Source organism: Temnothorax americanus, unplaced genomic scaffold, assembly GCF_048541705.1.
Source record: "Temnothorax americanus isolate GAGA-0224 unplaced genomic scaffold, ASM4854170v1 Scaffold14, whole genome shotgun sequence".
In the NCBI taxonomy this organism is placed as follows: domain Eukaryota; kingdom Metazoa; phylum Arthropoda; class Insecta; order Hymenoptera; family Formicidae; genus Temnothorax; species Temnothorax americanus.
Window position 1 is genome coordinate 2867042 of NW_027509275.1, and position 21917 is coordinate 2888958.

At 36.5% G+C, this 21917-nt stretch overlaps 1 protein-coding gene across 4 annotated transcripts in view; it reads right to left on the minus strand.

Moving 5' to 3' along the window:
• Pgant9 (polypeptide N-acetylgalactosaminyltransferase 9) overlaps positions 1–21917 on the minus strand; it is a 193850-nt gene that overhangs the window by 131097 nt on the left and 40836 nt on the right. For 3 of the 4 annotated variants that reach the window (XM_077400776.1, XM_077400774.1, XM_077400773.1), the window contains exon 2: positions 20558–20773. The gene's annotated coding sequence lies outside the window, so the exon portion shown is untranslated. Of the gene's footprint in view, positions 1–1475; positions 1871–20557; positions 20774–21917 lie in introns of those variants that run through there. The other variant, XM_077400775.1, reaches the window with a different exon arrangement.

Genomic DNA, 21917 nt, shown 5'->3' on the forward strand with positions numbered 1-21917 from the left:
CTTCGTGGTCTGTTACCCCGTTACCGGAAGCAACCGCGTAGCGATAGATAGAAAGAGCAGACACGTAAAGACCGTTTGGATTCCTCGGCTTTGCCGAAGCTGATTCTCCGTTCGCTAACCTCTTTACGAGATGTTGAAGCGAGATGGACAAAGAAAGTGAGAGAGAGAGCTAACAAGTTTATCGATTATTCTGATATTGGAATTTAATTAGATAGTATACGCAAACAATTTACACGCTGACAATCTCATTCATAATAAATCCACTATTTCGAGAATATAAGATTATGTGACATATACACATAAATATGAAGCGTGATAACGAAAGGATCCAAGTTCGAAGAAAATAATTAATTCAATTATAAATATTTAGTTATAACACTTTCAAAACCGAAATATTAACACTAATTTGACTTGGAGACATTACCAGAAAAAGATAAAGGTTCATAACGTAATTATTTTATTCGCCTCTGTGTGATATTAGAATTATAATTATGCACAATTATGTATTATATCTTTATATAAAATCGTAACAGTTTTTGATAATGGATATTCAGCAATCATGGCACGTTAGTAATTTTTGCGATATGTTATGACATGATTCGCGCTTCAAATTATTCTCGATAATGAGTTTGACATCATCCATCGTCGTACTTGTATCGGAAATGCACTCGTTCTATTGTAACTGAAATTTATCTACTCGATTTTCCGCATACGCTACCAATTATTACTGAACTGATGAGTTTACAAATATTTCGAAAATTCAGTTATATAATTCGGTTTTAAGTAAAATATGTCGTTGTTGATCAAATTAACATAGATTATGACATAGATGATACATTATGATAAGAGTACTTCAGTCTGCTTCCTGATTGGTTGAGACCGAGACTTATTTAAGGTAATAAAAATTGATTCTCTCAAAACATATAACAACCCCTTTGTCGCGTGATTCGGCCAACACGCTCCGAGTTTCGTGTACCTGGCCAATATAACGATAATTTGCAACCATGTGAAGGTGGCCGACCGAGCCAAAGTTAAGCTGTCACGATAAAATTGAATTATACAAGCTATATAACGACATTACAACGATAATAGCAAAGAAATAGTCGTCATTCGTCGCACAATAATATGAAATATCGTCGCACGAATCGGTGAAAGTAACCTCACATGAACAAGGCTACTATTTACACACTCAAATAGCGGTAAAACTAACGGCAATTTTACTTATTAATTGTTACATAATACGTGACTATATTTTTCCTGTATTACGTACATACATAGTATGATTTGAAAATGACGACTTTGTTAAAATAATTAAATTATATTGTTCATGTTTTTCGTGACTATGCAGCTCTTGCATTTATAACATGTAAAAATTCGTATCTATATATTTTACATTTGTAAAATACTGAAATATTCAAACTTTCTTCGTTTTCGGGTAATATTGATCAGGACTATAATATAAGCGTAAAACTTACCGTTTTTATATAAATGTTGCACTTATAAAAGCAGATATACGTAATCACTTATATCTCACCCGTTTGACAAAGATACACATTAATATTAAACTATACAAAACAAAATTCATTATCTACATCGCACTTTCACCAATGAAATACACCATGCTGATGTTTTCTATCTTCTGGGAATTTTTTTTAAGCCAGCAAATAAAGTAATACTACATAAAACCGCGTTACAATCTCTGCGTTATCATCGTAATCTTATCAAAGACACTTTGGCGCCGACAAATTATTGACCGCCGTTATGATAAAAGCCGATAAACCTTACCGGTGCCAACCGGAGATTTCTATCGCGCGAACATGCCGCATGGTAAAAAAAAGAATCATCAAAGTATCAGGAGAAAGCCGCTAAACCTGGCGACGACCAAGCGGTGACTGAAACCGGCACGGCGGCCAAGCAGTGCCGATAGCCGGCTCGAACACCTGCGACCTGCGGATTCCGCGGAGTAGGAGAAGGTGAACCAGGGAGGAGAAGGTGAACCGCGAAGGAGCGGAGGCATACTCTCGATGGCCTTTGTGCGCGAAAGCAGAACCTTCGGCTCGTCCACCGAGCGATTGCTCAACGCTCGGCGTCACGATCTTTTAAGAAGCGCGCTCGGATTCCACGTCGACATTCTCTACACTCTCGGGAATTAAGCCGCGAGTATGCGACGCTGTATCGAGAGAAGGAGCTCGAGTCGCTGAATTATTCCGCGGAAACGCAGTTTGCGTCGTGAGGAACACATCCGCGTGGGACATCTCGGGCTTCCGAGGCTTCAATCTCTCGGAAAACCGCGGAAACCAATCTCTTAGAATACATATATTGTAAAATGGATTTCGCGTTCTATAGTTGCCATACAAGTAAAACTGCCGCCTGAGACCATATACGGTCGCGTTTCATCTTCGTTTCGATGGAGTAACGCGGTTGCAACGATTTATTGACAACCGCATGATATTTATCGATAAATCAAGATAAGGAACTCAATGGCACGATACGTATTCGTACTTTTATTTAATCATCATGATTAAGATCGTCCTCGAAAACAGACGCAGCAGTTAAAAAGCGCTTGGATAATTGCTTGGTTAGTTTCCGCGAATGCAGATGTATTCTCGTTGATGCGCGATGGGCATTTTAGTCTTAATCGGATAAAAAAATAATATACGTAAAATTTGCGCGTTCGGGCTTATGGAATATTTTTGTTGAAAAACTGCTACAATACCACTCTCAAATTAAATCGTAATATGTCGGATCACGAACGAGCTTATCTCAATTATAATTAAAATCTCAAATTTTAATCTTGTTTAAATACTCAATAATATAACGTTACTCGGATTTCTTAATATTAATTCGTGTAAAAGTAATAGATATTTACATGTTCCAAAACAATCCGTAAAAATAAAAATTTGATTCGACGGTAATCTAATCTAATCTTAGCACTAAGATTAGTACCAACAATAATATGCTCTCAGAAAACGATTGTACATCCACGTTTCTCACGATAGTCTTCTTCTAAATACGTTTATCCTTTTCTAAATTGAATGTCTCTTCAAAAGTACAAGATGCACGAGAATGCACGCACAAGTTTACAGTATACAAAACAGTAGCGAACGTTCAGTATAAAATAATCACCAGCGGTTAACGTTTGCGAATCAAAAGCATTGCGAGATTAAACGATACGTGCCACAAAGCGACTGCTTTCCTCCGCAAATTACAGATCTTCGAGGCACATAATTAGCGTGTAATGATGTAAGGCTGTTGTATCGTTCCAAAGCGCGCGTATGAATGCCGGATGCCAACGATGTGATGCCAACACGTAGAAAATTATACGTATGTTTACGTTACCGCTATTACGCAATTTCAAAATTTAACTACCTGAGAAACTTAACTATATTTAATGATTTAATTTTTTTAAACAAATGTAACATCTTGTATTTATTTATTAGATTTTTCTATATACACAAAATGTCCCATAATTCACAATTTAATAATAAATTCTTTGAAATTAATTTTGGGAAACTTATCCTGTTCTGAACGTTCGCTACTGTTTTGTATACTGTAAACTTGTGTGTACAGTCTCGTGCGTCTTGTACTTTTGAAAGAGACATTCAATGAATTAATTCCTTTCCTTTTCCAATCGCTTATAATTAAAAACTATCGATACATCGATATTTTTGCTGAAGATTAGATTAGCTTGTTAAAATTATTAATGTCTCGATATTTTTGCTCCAATTCCAAATTCATTAATAAAACTATAATAAAAAATAAAACCGAGTTATAAGATACACAAGATGTCCCAGATCACCCGTTAATAACAGATTCCTGAGATCATTTTGAGACAAAATTCCTATATAATACTAAAATGCTCTGAGGCTATAATAGTTTTTAAATGAGAAAAGTTTAAAGTTAATCAATCAAATTCTCCGAAATTCGCGCGCTCAGTTATGTCACATTACATTAGTAATGAAGGTGTTTTCAAGCAAATTTTCTATATATCTATATCAGTTTCAGGAATAGAATTGATGCGTTTGATTGATTAATTTGATTGATCAACTTTAAACACTTTTCATTTAAAAACTATTAGCCTTGGTATTAGAATTTTCGTCTCAAAATGATCTCATCAGGGATCATCTGCTATTAACGAGTGGCACGTCAGGTCGCTGGGACACATAATCTTCACTAAGAATTTTTAACATATTTTCCTTAGTTAGAAAAATTCTAACATTTTATGTATGTTCAAATGTTTCAAATACTTCAAATAGTCAAATATTAGATGTTATAATAATATACAATAAATATTTGTAGCGAAAAATGCAAGAATTTAGAAATTTAAAAAATCCGAATCAATTCTGCTACCGTCGCGAAATGTTTTTCAATATCAGTCCGGATCACGTACACTCGTTACCGAAAAACAATATAAGACGCTCGGCTTTTATAGGGATGCGTGTGACTTCATTTCCAAGATGAATACCTAGGCGAAGCAGAACGGAATGTCAACCGGCGGTCGTCGTCTCACGTGGCGTTTTATTTCGCGATTGAATTCTGCTGGCGCGATACTGATAAATTATGGTCGCGGTCGTAGCTAGCCGATATTCCTGCCAACAAATTCCCCGTAGGTACGATCATATTTATGGTCTTCGTAATTCGAAAACCAGCTGTATAGAAGGAAGCAATTTGTTCGATTGCCGATACAATATTGCGATGCGGCGATGGAATGGGATCGTTCGGCACGTGAAAAAGCCGGTGACGTATTAAATGCATCTTTTAGATATAGTTGAATAAAACTATATAATTCGCGAATGTTTCATAAAAATATAACATACCATTTTTTAAATTTAAATTAAACACGTACACGATATAATTAAAAATTAAATCCACTATGAATAAGCGATTATATGAAGATATATTCTAATGCATAATCATAAAGAAATTATAATAAATACCCGAATTTTATATTGTCTGTAAAAGCTTTCGAGATAATCTTAATTAAAATCGTAATAGCGCACGATTCACGTAGAGTAGCATGAGTATAGCGCGGAGAAATTGGAAATTTTTGTAATGAAGGCAATAAGACAGACGGAGATTTTAGTCGCGATCGATAGTGCTTCGAATTGTCCCGTTCGATTTCGCGAATGTCCGACCTGTGCGAATCCTAAAAAGTTTCCCGTCGTCTCTGCTTTCGCTGCAGGAATGAGGAAAACGGCACCGACTTCCGGCAAAGATTACGTTTAATCAGAATTAAGGATGCTTGTGAACCATCGATAGTCCAAGAGGTCGGCCGATCTCCGTTTCATTTAGAATCGAATAGGTCTAATCAGCGGTGAGATTTCCCGAAGGATTGCCGCTCGAAAGTTTGGATCACGTTAGACGGGTATCGCTTTTCCGTCGAATATCCGCAGCGAAATTACACATGTCGCTGCCCGGTATATCGATTTTGACCTATGGCTCGCGTACCCCGCATTTATATCCGGCATGACGACTATCATTGCAAATTCCTTTCTGAGACTTTCCATCACAAATGCCCCGCGTATTTTCCGCATGAATACTCACATGGAGAATATTACGCGCGATATTATAAGCTGCAATGAGATGCAATATGCGCGATAAAGAATATAAAAGTGCAAAGACATAGAGATGTCAAAGATGCGTATAATTCATTGATTAATTGTCGCACATTAACTATTATTTTCTTTCCTTCAATACTGCGGTGAATCACGATATAAATAATTGAATTGAATATCTCTGAATATGCATCTCTCGATTTGGCCGCACATCGAGATAAGTCTAATGTAAGCTCCAGAGAATCGTTGTCATCGCTATCCTTAATGCGAGAATAGTGCCAAAGGCTTCATTAATGAAAAGTATCTTTCTCATTACGAAACGTTTACATTCAAACTGAAACTGCATCGAGTCTCAGATATCTCGAAATGTGTACGTCATCGAAATACAGACGTGTCTCTCTAGATTTGATGAAAATAATAGCATTTCCAATGTTTAAGATGCTCGTAAAAACTTAATCGAAATATTCCGTTGCCATGGCGAAAAGGAAGCGAGAAGTTGTTTTCGAATTTCTTTCCTGCGAGACTTCTTCCGGCGCAGCGCAAAGGAAGTCCGACATCACGTTTCTCAACCGTACACTCGGCGAATCCGTAATTATTCTCGCGACATGTACAGACTTCAAATCCTCGGTTTACGTCGGAGTAATTAATAAATCATTAAAAAACGCATGGGAGATCCTCTAAGCCGTTCATTCTTCTTTGTGAGCCGTTTCGATCAAGTGCTTCTTTTAAGTTTGTCCTTATGTTTCGAACAAAATGAGACGTTTATTTAATCAGAGGCTGTTGCCTCTCTTCCCGCTTTCCGTCTCTTTCTTTCATCTTGTATATCATCTTATGTTCCACTCGATACAACTTGGTAAATACGATAACAATCATATATAATTTTTATTGTGGATAATAATATATAATTTATTTCTAGAACACCAGTAGTCTCTCGCATAATATTTATTTATATAAATAATGCCAATTTTTTTTAACAAATATTTCGGATGCAACACAAATCTCTTTACGTTTTTTCTTTCTCTTTCTAGAAATTAAAATATATGTTTGTGTCTGATATTTGTTAATGCTTTCTATCACGTTAAAAAACACTATATATCTATCTTTATTCTCATTAGTCATATCAAAAATTTTGTATATGCGAGTAAAAGATTAAATGAAAATTTCGTGGACATTTTTTGACACTTCCGAATATTACGTCAAACCGACGTCAATTGGCCTCGTGTATCATCGCGGCTGTAGCGACAATTTAATCCGTTAAACCGCAGGTTACATTGACGATGATGCGGTAAATGAGTTTCAGAATTTACGTGGCAAGTTTGTTAAAACGCATTTGTATACTATCTCGATCGTTTCGCGATTAATAGTGACTCAACAATGATGTAATCAATCATGCGAAAAAAATCTCCATCCCGGATTTTGTTCGGATCACACTGCCCGATCGATATCGTGCAATGTGTATGCCGTACGCTATTGTAACTGTCAACTACCAGATAGCAGAACATTATGTCGCGACGGGTGATATATTTTTCATCGTATCATCGTGCAATGATACTGTAAATAATTAAAGGTTCAGATAATCATTGGATTAGCACGAGTAATCGATAGGCAAACAGCAGTTTAATACGTAATATCTTGTTGGTGTGGACTATTGTTCGCAGGTACTCTACCATGAATATCACACGTCGGCGACACGAGAATATCGGAATATCGAGGGCAATGTAGTAGATGTCAACGTGTCAAACGGAGCGTGAAGCAATGGATTGTGACATTTAGCAAGATTCATCGATAGATATTGCAATATTATTTTTTACGCGTAGTTCTATTAAGTGACTTCCTAATCTTAAATCTTAAATCTATATCTTAAAGTTTTAAATCAACGCAAAAAAGTGAAGCATGAAACTGCCCAAGGTCACTCTTAAAAGCCGGTAATGTCGATACTTTCCGTGTTATATCGCGATGTAATGTATTATCTCGCAAGATGGAACACAAACTGCTTCAGCCAAATTAAAAAAAACCGTTATTTTTAAAGAAAACATATTTTCGGGCTATTCATTTTCTGGCTCGTTCCAGATGGAACATAAAAAATGGCCTCGAAAAGCTTACCCGATAGCTGGGTGCAGCTTTCTCCCCTTTGCGAAAAATTACTACGATTCCGAAGGGCCCCGACAAGTGCAACGATCATGGGCATCGATCCGCATCGGTCGCCGTTGGGAACTAAATTTGCCGACGGTAAAAGCAATTTATTTTCGACTCCATCGCCACTACGGGGGCAACAAAAATTGTGTGGTACGCTTGCAGATGCTGTCTCGGTATGAAGCAAAGTAATTTCTCCATGTAATTCGCCAATGACAGGTATTTGTAATAGTTAAACACTTTTCTCGCGCATAATGCAGTATAGTTGAGCATGTTTCCAATATTTTACTCAAAAGAGAAAAATATATATATACCTACTACTGAAAAATTCTATTATTAAAATCATTTCTGGATTAATGTTCGATCTTTACAAAAATAATGTTATCTTTCAACGTTTTTAGGAAATATTGTTTCTAACAAGCTACATTTTTTGTAAGCACAATAAAAATATCTATCAACGTCGAAAGCATCGTTTAACCATTAAACTTCGTCAAAATGCGCATCGTTGATCAAGATACTCTTTTCCAGAGCTACCCATATAGCCCTTGTGCAAAATAATCTATATTTTGAGGATTTCGCCCGTAGGCTGGCACCTTTGAAAAATTACTGTGCTCCTTCGAATTCCTTCTCCCGCCTGGCGTAACGATCATAGCCGTCGATCCGTATCGGTTGCCGCTCGCGAGTTAAATTCTCCGACGAAGAAGGAACCCTTCTAAGGAAGGAAGGAAGAGCCTCCCATGTCCCAGAAATTCCATACGCAACCTAAGAAGCATCGAGCTACCACCCGCCCCGATCGAACGAGCCGTTTCTCCTCGGTCTTACATCACTTTTATGCCCGCCATATTTCTGACCGACCAAACGGTCCGACGAATGATGCATTATTTATGGCGAAATTCAACGAAAATCAACCGGACGCATCGTCGTCGTTCGTTAAAAAGACTCAATCTCCTCGAATCATATTCTGTACTAAATTATACGATTCCATTTGGCATAATTTTCTCTCGTCAATAAAAATTAATTGATTTTTCATTTAATTAAATTTTTAACGTGTAATAATTATTCGAGAAATCAGTTAAGAGCTATCAAATCGTCAATTTGCACAAATAAAATATTAAATTTAAACTAAAACAACTTCAAGGGACGTTAATCTATCAGAACATTTCTGCAAAAATTTTGCTATTAATTTATTAATATTTTTCACATATATATGCAGTTTTAATTATAATAAAAACTTTATTCGTTCGAGTCTACCTCTTTATGCATATCGAGGCCATCTTTTCATCATCTATGAGACAATTCTTCAGGATCCCATTACATTAATTAAAATCTATCTCATGGGATTGCTGCGGCTTTACATTTCAAATAACAGTTGATATATCTACCTTCTTTCCAGCCAAAAAGCGAGACAACGCACAATTATTCGAATATAATGAATTAAAAATCTCTATGCTACGTAAAAGTTAATCTTTATAATCTCGACACTACGTATAGAGATTACTTTTTCTAATTCTCTTTCTCTCTTTCGTATTTAACAATATACATAAATATAAAAACAAATAAAACTTATTAAAAACTATGTAGATATTTTTACGCTGTAACCAAAGATCGTTCGATATATTATCGCTATTAGATAGATATAAGGTTTCTATAAAAAAAAAGAAGTACAACGTTTCAGCTCCTACAATCCGTAACAAAATATCACCATACTTTCTATCTTCGACAAATTTGTTTTATTTTATTTATTCGCTTATGTTTACGTAACTGCAGCGAAATTTTACATCACGTCGCTCGACGATTAATCTCGGCCGATTCGTTATTGGCAGCTTTCCGGGCAATGACTATCGACAGTTCTCGTAATTTCTTCTAACCTTTGCCCTCTCCCGACACCGCCATATTCACCACCTGACCCAACGTTGAAATATTATCAGCGTTAAGGAAGGTGCTGGAAGCAGGGATATCCTCGATCATCATAACCAGAATACGACATGACAGACCAGTCCGTAGATTTTATCAACTTTTCGCATTGCCGCTTGCGAAAGATGAAAGTCGTTAGCTGACGCTCGAAATTTCATTTCCGAATGTCAGTAAGAATTATCCGCAGTTTCCGGATGTATAAACTGAAAATTCGTTGCACGCGCGTTATCAATTATTTAAAGAGAGAGAGAGACTAAACACTTTGTCATTATCAAAACTAGGAGAATCGTCTTGAATAATATTATGGAGTTATTTATATAACTTATGAGAAATTCAGCTCTTTTTTATTTTATTTTAATTTACATCCGTCAAAGCAACTTTTTCTGGAGTTATGCAAAAATGGAATTATTAGTAAATTTTGTTCATAAACGCATATTGATAAAAGTGTGGTAGATCTTCAGTCGATATGCGTCGATATGCGTAACGATGTTTAATCGATTACGTTGAACCACGAGACAGCCCAAATATCTCAGCTTACAGATTACTGACATTGTGCATCCACGGTAATGATAAATAATGCCCCGCGATCGATCAAATAACGCCGTTTTTATAACACTTTTAAGCTCACACGTACGATGCTAGAAAGCTTAACGACCCCGGCGACTGAGGCTTCGCCAGCTCCCACTACGCTAGCTAGATCGGGACGGTATAATGCAGATTTATCGGTACAAAACGATATTCCTGCAAAAAGCCGTGCACGAAGATCGTTATGGAACGACGAAGATATCGGGCTGAAACGAGCAATCAGTTTTTCCGTCGGCCTTTAACTCAGAATAATGTCCGGTTTTTTGCTGCCATAAGTCCTCCCACAGCGCGAAATGTTCGTTGAAGGTATTATCCCGCTTACACACGACACTTACTCCGGTTAATTTCCTTGCCACATAATGTGAATTGCCACCTCACGCCATAACCAAATGTGATTTCTACACATTTATTTTCAACGGTCACTAATATAATAAATTTACGATTAGTTAAAAAAATTTATTGTTTTGTTATTACCAAGCTTCTTCGAATCGCTCGAGGCTGTCAATAAAATTACCATTTAGGTCAGTAAAATTTACAGTCCTATTTGAAGCGCGAGTGATTTATTAAAAATGTTCGCGTCTTTATGGTAAGCATTTTAAAAATTAAATTAGTTGATAAAAGAAATTGTTTTTGTAATAAATTTCATGTTATATTTATAGTTCCATGACGATAATAAGTAGGACTCATTTCTTTCTTTAATTATAAATTTCGATGCTTTTAGAACAACATTAATATTATTCAACATTTCTATATCATCGACGTCCATCTTTCATCGGGAAGATGCGCGGTTACAAAACGACGATAGTGCTCCTCCGAGCGCGCAACGACCCTTCCTTCCTCTTGGGTTAATCTCGGTCGGAATAATTGCATCCTAGTACGTGATAGATGATGTCACTTCGCCGTTCGTAACCTCGTATTCCATAACTTCGAAATATGGCGCGCAACTTGCATCGAAACTCTCCAAGATCGAGGAGACGATTGTTACATGGCCGAGAAAGAGGAAGACAAGCCTCGCAGTATTACGGGGGAATCGCAAATTGGGTTTTCCCAGTACCAGCCGCAGACCGTGTGATCTCGTCAGTGAAATGTCGCTGACTTGGACACGTAGTCCTTTCGGCAATATAGATCTCGTTGTATGTACGAATTATGCGTCAAATATGCAGATCGAAACAGAGTTCTGTATAGTAGCACTTTCCGTGTTCTATGTTCCTCTATATCCCTCTTCTCTCTGTTGCAACTTATCAAATTTTTAAAAAGATATGATGGTTGCAACAGAGCTAACCGCTGAAGCTTAAATTCCATATAAATTAATAATTTATATATTCTTGCACCGCGCAAATTGAGTGATAGGGAAATATTCCGAGCTACGTTTAAGGATGTATGTCACTTATGTCAAAATAACAGGACAAAGCTGAAATTTACAGAGATAGTGCACTTATATATCTCAAAAACCTGTGTTAAATTTGCGATCAATTGTCCGACCCGTTTCTGAGATATTTGCTTTAAAAGTTACAGAAATTGTATATATACCTATATAGATATACTTCCCATGTAAATATCATAATATGTATCTCTGCTCATGTACGGTAAAAATAAATAAAATTTTTATGGTACACTTCTATGACATCGAGAATTGCAATTATGGTTTTTTAAGGATTTTTTGATTATATTTTTTTTTCAAAATTTTAATGATTTATTTAAACAATATCAAGTACAAAAATGAGACAAAATTGCGATTTTTACGCTTCTTCTGTCCCAATGATACCATGTTGCTTATGAATAATTTCTGAGATTAGCTCTACACTGTTTAATCAAGAAAACAAAATTATACTATATATAGATAGCTATCTGACATACATCCTTAAATTATTTATTATCAATATACACAATGCATTAATAATAAATAACTTAAATAATTATAATGTTCCAATGTTAAAAAAAATACAGTATATTTTTTAACATATCCAAATAAACTGTATATCACGTGAAGTTTCATTATTACAACCGGCAAAATTTGCGAAAGAGGTCAGTCAAATATGATGGCATCGTCCGTAATTACTCCACCAATTCACCACCCATTGCACTTACGCCTCTTGTCTGTCTATTAACTATCCGCAAAAATGCAGCCTTCCTGACAAGAAGGTTAAACCACATCTCGCTCCTCGTGCGGTTTCGCGTCTAACTCGAGCTCTAACAGCGAACTGCGCGGCGTGTAATAGACCGCGAGCATCGTGCCGTCTCTTTTCCCGCGGATGTTATTTAGTAGGAAGTACTTATTCACGAGAGCAGTAAAACGGCCATTATAAGTCTCCGGAGGCAAATAACCGTGGAGCTTACCCCATATCGCCCACTTTCATAAATCGCACCGTGGGAGAGGGGCCAGGGGTGAAAGAATAAGAATAGAAGATGAAGAGTAAACCTGAAAGAGACGCGAGAAATGGAAGAACGAGAATGGGTACGTGGATGCGAATGCAAGTACGATGGATGGATAACTGTGAACGCGTATGATGATGGAACGCAAGTGCGAGAACGAACAGCAGTCAATAGAAGTACATGGAAGCAAAGAAACAGCAAATGATATTCGTCGAAAGGGGGGAACGTGCGATAATGAGTCTAAGAAGATACGGCACATTGTAGGATAAATCCGCGACTCGATGGCAACTAGGAAAGAGCAGAGGGCGGGAAGAGGAAGCCGCGATGGGAATCTGTGGAAACGATGACTGAAGAACAGCGGAGTCGTCTTCAGCCAGGCTGCTGTACACAGCGGCGAAGTGGAAACGAGGAATGGGGGAGGAAGATAATCTTGCCTGCACTGTTCTCTTGACCTCGGAGCACAAAGGCGCCCAACGAGCTGAAAACCGCCTCGCGATGCTCTACTCTCTCTTTCTCTCTCGTTCGCTCGCTCGCTCGCAAACCACCCACCGTAGTTCTGTGACGGTACATAGTTATCAAAAGCGAGTAAACTGGAGAAAATTTCGACTCCGCGACACGAGGCGACACGACGATGCAACATTTATACAATTTTCAAGATACATTAACTTGAATTTCAAATAAAATTTACAAACAAATTTACAAACTTGAGATTGCCGTTCCAATCAAAATCGCTGATTAATTTGTCAATGGAGAATTTCGAAGCTGTAAAAGCCGTACAATAATTCGAGCAATATTTAAAGATATCCGATTCCAACGGAGTAACCGATATAAAATTATTCCTGTTATTATTCAAGATATATATTACGAAACTTTAAATTAAATACATCGCTTGTTATCAGTCATGTAAAATATTCTTATTTTCCCGGCTTTAGATTAAATCAAATTTTCTACATTTTTCTTTATAATAAGCTGATATTCCATTTAACGGAATTTCTTGTTAATTCTCATATTCTCTCGATAACCTATAAAAAATTCGCAATTGGCCATCCAATCGCACGAATCGTCCTCCCAGAGTTTCGATTTCGTCGGTCGGCTTGGCAGCGCTAAAACGGAAGTTTCATTTCAGTCCCTTCCTGCTGCCGGGTCTTAAAATTTTAAACGGATCGCTCGAGATACGAAATCGAGGGGAAAAGGAGACAGCGTTCATGCAACTTTATCGGCGATGAAAAGGCGACCCTGACCTCGCTGAGGCGTGACAACCGACGCTTTTCGCTTTTCTATAGACCCCAGGAGATTTGGTTTCCCTCGTTCAGTCCTATGTGCTATCGCATTCTTTGCTCGCGACGACGGAGGAAAATATTCGCATATCGGATCTGCTTACAAACTACCGGTATAATACTATAATCCATAATCTACATGATGGATCTTCAAAAAAACGAAATAGAATAGAACTATCTAAAGTCTGCATATAAAATAAAAATAAGACAACAGTTTTTAATCTCTTAAATAACTGTCATTCTACAAGAGAAAACTTGATTCCTATGTCACTGTTTCAATTAGAGTACTTAATTAGAAAGGACTGAGCGTTGTGATTTTTAAGAATCTAGCGAGAAAAAGTGCCAACATATAATTACTTGAAGCATATATAAAAAAATTAATCGATTACAGACTTTAATAAATTTTGTATACGAATTTTTCGTCAATATTTTCGCGTGATTAGGTATATCTTGCGATGATATATGACTAAAAATTGTCAAAGATAAACCGTCTAATAAAATGAGCGAAATAACTTTGACGAAAGGAGTGCGCGTAATTTTTAACGGGTATCAATGTCGACATGAATGTCAGACACTGATGGCAAAAGAGGACGAAACGGAAACCTACCAGGCCCTAGGGAACTCTCAGCATAACGAGAAGCGGCGATTATCGACAGCTGTCGTCGACGTCCAGGTTTTAACGGCCGCTGAGTAGATCAAATTTTGCAAACAGGCGCAAAGCATGAATCAATAAAAAGAAAGACGTTATGTTAGTTTATGGCATATCTTGGATAAATCAAATCTGCCGTTCGTGTAACGCTCGGTTTAATCTTTTCATACATTCCGTGAAATACAGCGTGAGTTCCGTTATCACAACTAAACGTTTCAATATGAACTTCATATAACTCGATATTAATTACCGTTACGTATGACGATATCTGCTTTGGCTCAACTAGTAACGTTTCGATGATAGCGGAACGGGTTGTATAAATATAGCGTTACAGGGGAATTGATGTAAAATCTGTCGCACGGATTAATTTTAAAGAGTTAACATGGTGTGCGGGGTCTCAGTCCAACAAATGCGCTCCGTTAATCACAATAACGTTCGTAATTTTGCGGCGGTATGATGATGTAAAGTACAAAGGTTGACATCGCCCGGCGTATAATCCACGCTATTTTCGCTTTGCGGGGTATTGAAATTCGTTTAAATTCCACGGCATTATTCGCGACGTGTAATTCAATTTACCGACGAAAAGTAGCAGTATTAGAAATGCACAAAACTGATCGTTCGCGCTTGCAATTTTTTCATACATAACTCGCGCGACATCGTTACGATTGGCTATTACGAGCATGCAGAGTAACACAATACAAATATGCCAAATATGCCATCTCAATTTTCAACTTGCTGATATGCAATTAACGATACTTTAAAAACCTATTTTCGCAAAACAAAAGAAATAAAATGTATCCGTGAATTTTATAAAGTTTAAATTAACGATTTTTAAACGTGTTAATATTATTTCATCATAGGAAACGAGTCGTTTATATAATCGCAATGCGATATATAAGTTCACGCGACGATAAAAAAAACGATAATTAACGATAGAAACCTAAGCCGCAAATAATCGCGTCGCGCAACGTGCGCTGTCGTTAACATATATATTGCGCAACGTCCATCGTTACAAATGTTATTGTTAGCGCGTAACCGTTAGTCCGTAGCTGTTCGTTATCTTTCGATACGCTCACCATTTTCAGGGAATAGATTCTTTTTAATTGCACGGCAGTTGCACTCGGCGTAACGGCGTATTCACGGGAACAACACGCAAGCGCATAGCGCGCGTGAAAGCTTTTATAGATACATTTGCGTATGTCCGCAGATGTATACGTGCACATTTTTTCGCTTTATTCCGCGTTGAAATTTCTTTACGCGGTCGCGATTAAACGAAGCAATTGTATGTTACTTTATCGCAATCACAATGTCTCGCGAGATTCAACGATCGGTACTATTTTGAAACGATTAGTATATCCCATAACCTTTTTACACCTCTTATTCTTCAAACGGTAATTGCTCTCCTGTTACACGCGACACATCAGCTGACTCGCTTTCGTCGAGTGTATAATATCTTCTGTATTAATCAAACAGCGTTGCAATAACGGATTGAAACACGCGACTATATTTTTTACAACTATATCTTTCGCAGAGAATTATTGTATTCTTTACACGGAAGCTCTTGGAATACGTTTAATTGCACTGCTACGGCGCAACCCCGCGGCAGTCGCTTTCATCGATTGCGTCCTTTATATTAATCAAACGACGGCGCAATAACGGATTGAAACACAACGAACACATAACTACGTCGTTAGTCGCGCAAATGGCTCTATCGCTACAACTAATATAAAACCGACGAGCGGTCGAAAGCGACGTGGCGGCTTATTAATTGGGAGGCATGACTGCAATGCCGAGAGGCGGCTAATTGCGGCCGCTTTTAAGCACATTTACATAAACATTCTTATTCTACTCGCGCAATTTTTAATTCGACCGAGCTCTGTCTGGCTTCGCGTTCGTTACGTCTAAAGAATTTTTAACCTTAGCTATAAATGGATGATTTTCTTCCCCAAAAGCTTTGCTTTTGTCAAATATTTAATCATGTATATTTTATTCATTTTAAATACTTTGTTATAGGTTGACATATTGGTTACATAGGTTTGCGAAGACGGAAACAGCGATGAGCGATGCGTGAAAGTGTGAGCATACCGGTATACACGTGTCATGCAAGAAATAATTAAAGCCGCCATGCGACACGCACGTGAAATCGTAGTCAGCTAGAGTGCTAGAGTAAAGGCATTTCTTGATAAAGCGTTGACAAGCGTGAATCGGTTGCGTGTTGTTCGCGTCATGCATTCACAAATTTACAGTGGCGAATAATCGAAATCGAAACTCACGGCGAGTCCGAAGTTTCCGTCATTTATCTCGTCGGAATCCACTTCCGCTTATTCCGCGCTTCTCGAACGAGACATCATATACGACGGACGTGAAATCAATGAGCGAATAAATGAAAGTGCTTGACAAAGTCGATAATAAAATATAGCAGATGCGGAAAGTAAAGTGAATGCTGTGCATGGAAATGAATCAAATCACATGCATCGAGTAACGAAACAAAGACTGGACATTAACGATAACAATACGAAATAACTAAAATAACTAAATTAAATCTTACGAGCGTATCCAACAATTAAATTCAATAAATCGATACAAGAAATAACTTTATATTCCGTGTTTTCATATAGTCTTAATTATGCCAACAATTTTTGTACGTCTTGTGTGTGCTCACCCCGTGTTTTATTTCACAAAACCGTGTGCCATTTGGAATAATTATTACTTCAGTTTTCTCTCGCTTTTAATTTCGACATTCGATCGTGTTTCAAATGCACGTTAAGACTTTTGCAATTTCGAGCGAGAGAAAAAGAGATAAATGGAACACATCGAAGAATGATGAATTAGTAATACGTAGGCGGACGCAAGGTAAATTCATTGGTCGGTCGTTCTTTTGTGATGCATGAGATTTCCACGATCCGCGAATAATGGAATGGGAAATAAAGTGCGAACAATTCCGTCACTCTCGGGTCACTCGTTGTCATGGCATTGCAGTAAAAAGAAGTACGCACGCACACAGTGCCCGTCACGACTTCACGCCCGAAAAGTACTTTCAATTTGAATCCTTGCGTATAAAACGAGAAGCAATAATTTAAATTTGAAATTAGGACGATTTAGGCTTTTTTCCACTAGGCTTGCGACAAACGCGAGAATGCTCCAAAGCGAATATTTCATTTGTATAAATAAAGAATAAAAGCATATTAAAAAATAATATATTATAATATTCATAGAATTATATTAATATGTGCGTGATGTGTGCATTAAAATAGAAAGTTATATATTATCTATATTAATTGAACATAATTGTATTGTAGTATAATTCATGCTGTATTATCCGTATTGTATTTATATCCAATATTCATATAGGTATTATTATTATTAATATATCTAAATATAAATATATTTAATTGATAATAAACTTTAATAAATGTGTTAATTCACTGAACAATGTAATTGTGTAATAATTACATAGAAACATGATTTCCTAAATTATATTTCTTATATACATATATGTATAATTCGTCTCAATTTGTTCTTATCAAATTAATCTAACTAGAATAGTATGTATCGATTCAGTAAAGAGAGAGAGAGAGAGAGAAAGAGAGAGAGAGAGAGAGACAGAATACTGAAAAAATATATAATAAATGGATATATTTTATCCGATTGAAAAATGTGTATATTTTCTGCAAAACAAATTATCATTAATATATTAACGCACATTAATAATTTATATATTGAACAATCGCGCTTTAACCGATACGTCATGCATCAAGGCGAATTAAAAATTAATTAACGGTTAATTCGATCATATCGCAAAACATTGAATAAATCTAATTACTATAAACCAGAAGATACGATATAGTCTGGTTAGACCACCTGCATCGTAAAATTAACCGGGATTATAATCAAACGCATCATAAAACCGATCGTACGTCGACAGCGACGTTGCGGGCCAAGGTATAAAATTATTACACCTACATTCTCGCGGAGCAATTGCTATAAACACGATCTTAGAAATTAGAGCACAAAGGGAATTGATATCGACAGTTTATCAAATCAACTAAATGAGTTTGATAGTATTTAAATAATAATAAATATTTATCATTTTGAAAGTTATTACAACTCAATCTAAAAGAACCTTTATCAAGATAATAGTTTAATCACACATATATGTGTGTATTATATGTTACATATATGCATATTATCTCTTTGTTAATACTCATATTTTAATATTTAATAAATGCGTGTATTTTTGAAATTTGAATTTCACTAGGATGAAACGGAAAGGTACTGTAGACAGTCATGAAACGGATGTAACACGCGTTCCACGTATAATGCATGCGTTCCAGTAACAAGGAGCATTCGCAATTAGAGGTGAATAATTAAAGGGTCGTTAGTCTCGCCAAGTATAACTCAAATCGCGGGGAGCGGAAATGAAGTCCAGAATTTTCAAGGCTGGCCGACGTGGCTGAGTTACAGAAGCGATCGATTGTTCCCTTTTTCGTTCCACGTCGGAGTATATAAATAACCGTGCGATAAGCACGGTATGTTCGTGAATAATTATCAATAGAAGTGTACGTAGAAGAGCAATCACGACATTGACAAAGATCAGAGATCTCCACAAATTGGATACAGTCGTTAATTAACACGTTATAAAATTTAATGTAATTAATTATGAAAAAAGATAACTTCTCTTCTAGTAAATTTAACAAAGATAAAAATTTGGTGCACAAATCTTCGCAATTATATTTAAAGCAATAAACAAAAAATGTATAATCTTTTTTTAAATAATTTTAAATTCTAGAACGTGAGATGTGTAAGCGATTATAAAAATTTTCTTTTATGCTAATTCTCGTGTTAGTTACGACCGAGTACGCAAATTTCTACCCAACACTAAAAATCACAAACATATAAATTAGAAAACGTGGTTGCTCCTTGATGTTGCAGCATGCACGATAACTCAAATATTTGTAAATGAAATATTTTGCTGTAATGTACATATCAAAAGCAAAAAGCTCTTTGCCGAGAGAGTAAGGCAAAAATACTATTTATCACCGTTCATCACGCGGCAGTCACAAACGCATACACAAATACATATTCTTATAATAAGAAAATAATTACATAATTACTGAAGATGAATATCGGAGTGGCATTTCAAATTAACGCCACTGTTATACATAGAATTATCTCCACTGTAGTTTTTCACAGATTGAAATCAGGTTGAGTACTTCTCTATCAGCGAAATAGAAGTGACACGCGATAGAAATGGATTGAGCAAACGAAGAAACGGCCTATCACACCGATCTAATGGACAGCTTTAATTACAAACAGGTATGTATATGTATGAATAAACATACGTGTTAGTATATACGTGTATCCATGGGCATACAGATCACGTACCAACCTCGATGTACGAAACCATAATTTTCCTCACAAATTAGCATAACGAATCTCTCGACGACATGCATTTTTCATATATTCGTTCACAGGTAACGAGTACACAAACTATTTTTTCTCTATTTGTAGAGTTCGGTTCGTCACATTGCTCAGAGATATAGTTTGGCCAGAAAATGGTAATACTTTTCTGCTAGCTATTCTTTATGCATTACGAGCACAAAGCCGATAATACATCATCGTAATTATTCTCTTAAAAGTTTATCCACAAAATAAATGAGGAAAAATTTAATATTTTTAGAAGCCAATTAGACAAATATATTTTGCACGAATTCTCGTAATTCTAGTAACTAATACAGTTACGGTATAATATATTATTTATCTATAAATGAAGAATTTTTCGCGAAAAACATTATCATTGATAAATCAAATATCTAAATCTCTGTCAGTAAAACAAAATGCTTGATGTTTTAACAGCTTGTTAACGTCTCTTATCTCTAGCTTCAACTATGTTATCTGTGAGTGACGCCAATCTAGATGAGTTTTATTATCATGTAGATAACATGGAAAAGTCTTAGCAAGCCCTAGCAAAAATTCGATCAATGTGATACGCTACAAGGACGAGCGTATCTTATAGCATAGTTATCCATGGATACAATCAAGAGAGAGAACGATAGACGTAAGATACGTACCTTGGGAACCGGCCAGGCTATCCGAGACGCTCCTTACGAGGCGGATATCTGCTCACAAAATGGTCCTTCTCGTATCCCCGATAATTACACTTGCCTTGTTAAGCGGCAGATGCTAAGTCGGATTATCGACGAAAACTTCGACCTCCCACGTACGCAGGGAATATGCGCGGGAAAGCGAGAGATCTCCAAGATTTCCAAACCACCAGCTGCCTAGATCTGCAATAGAAATGAAAGTTCCGATTAGGTACGGGCAAATCGTTTGAAAGTTTAGAGTTCGGGAAACTTTGATCGCCGAATATCGCAAGTGGCGAGTTTGTAGCATAAGAATGTCATCGCGAGTCTTCCGAGAGGCAGACGTGAGACACGACAGATTTAAAATATCGTTAACACAAACATTTTTTTTTTTTTTAAGCATTGAAGCAGTATCGAACGAGCAATCTGATCTAACAGCAAAGAGAGGTTGTGTAATGATTAAATAAATTAGAGATATCTCTCACAGATGTGAAAAATGGTAACAATTCAAACTCATTCCTAATTATCTTGCCGCCATTGACAATCTCTATCGCGAAAGTTTACAACGTGATTCGCCCTAGTTTCACGTATTCGAATATTAATATGGACAAACGAGCACCCGGGTTCGCGCGGAGCGTGAATTCGCCCTCCGTTCTAATTCCAAGCTTAATCCAATCTGCATGCAATTGTCAACGAGAGTATGCCACTGTGGAAGCACTTGATTTTAATTAAATCCAATGCAGATTAAATCTACGACGTAAACGTGCCGCGGTAGGGACAGATTAGAAACTCCACCTTATTCCCGCAGATTAATAACGATCGGTTGATATGCGTCCGCTCTTGCGGGACAGGCTGTTTCCCTTAGCACACTCTACAAGATCGATTATTCGATTAAAAGTGATTATATTTCGACTGTATTAATCGATATTCATATTTCATCCAATTGTTGCCGTTTATGTAATTTCAAAAAGCGATTACTAACATGTATACAATGTCGTAAATTTAATATATTAGTATTATTTGCGAGCATATGTTAAATACTTCGGTATTCAATATCTGCATTAATAATCCTATATTAATTCGCTCAACAAAGTAATAACATGCTATTTCACTAAACTAAATCAATTACGAGATGAAAAGTATCGTTTAAAAGAAGTTACATATTTTTGTCGCGACGTGTTCCATTTTTATTTGATAGTGATGTATCTTCAACGTTTTTATTATGATAAGAACAGATTTTTTAATAGGTGGAGAATAATAAATTCTCTCGTTTTCTATTAAATAGTTATAATACCGCAATACAATTTTAAAACTGGATTATCATATCCGATTAGACGAATTTGTTTCA